This window comes from Rhagoletis pomonella, unplaced genomic scaffold, assembly GCF_013731165.1.
Source record: "Rhagoletis pomonella isolate Grant_MI unplaced genomic scaffold, Rhpom_1.0 Rhpom_scaffold_00003, whole genome shotgun sequence".
Lineage (NCBI taxonomy): Eukaryota > Metazoa > Arthropoda > Insecta > Diptera > Tephritidae > Rhagoletis > Rhagoletis pomonella.
The window spans coordinates 37715347-37716043 of record NW_023458557.1 but is presented as its reverse complement, the minus strand read 5'-3'; positions in this window follow the sequence as shown (position 1 = coordinate 37716043).

The window sequence follows — 697 nt, the reverse complement described above, 5'->3', positions numbered from 1 at the left end:
GTTTTCGTTTCGTTGTTTTCTATTATTGTTGGGATTTCCCCTTTTTTCTTTTTGCTTAAAATAGATTAACCTTACTTCCTAAGTTCGAAAATTTTATTTAATTAAATTTAATTTTTTTTTTTTAAGATTATGTTTGGGCCCGAAGGACTCACCCACGGTTGCAACAGGCTTGTGTGAGGCTCTGCTGTTGTTGTTGATGTTGTAACCGTTGTTGGTGTTGCGCCTGTTGCTGTGGCAGTCGTTGTCGTTGTTGTTGTCTCGCCCGATTTTTGGTGGCGACGTTGTTGCAACCGCTGCTGACGAGTAGTAGTTGTAGTAGTAGCCGGTGGTTGTGGTTGTTGATGTGGCTGCTGCTGTGGCATTGTAGCGCGTTGTTGTTGCTGTACCGCGGTGTTGATGCTGTCGCCCGTTATGACCGCTGCTATGTGGCGTTGTTGTACCCGCTGCTGTGGCGGTTGTTGTTACTGAGCGCGTTGTTTTTATTGTAGTGCGCTGTTAATGCCGGCGCGCGTTATAACCGCTGCAATGCGGCGATGTTGTACCCGCTGCTGTGGTTGTTGTTACTGTAACCGCGCGTTATTGTTACTATCGCGCGCCTTTGTTTTTGTCCCGCTACTGTGGCGGTTGTTGTCACTTTGAGCGCTGTTTTTATTGTAGCGCGCTGTTAATGCCGGCGCGCTTTATGGCCGCTGCTATG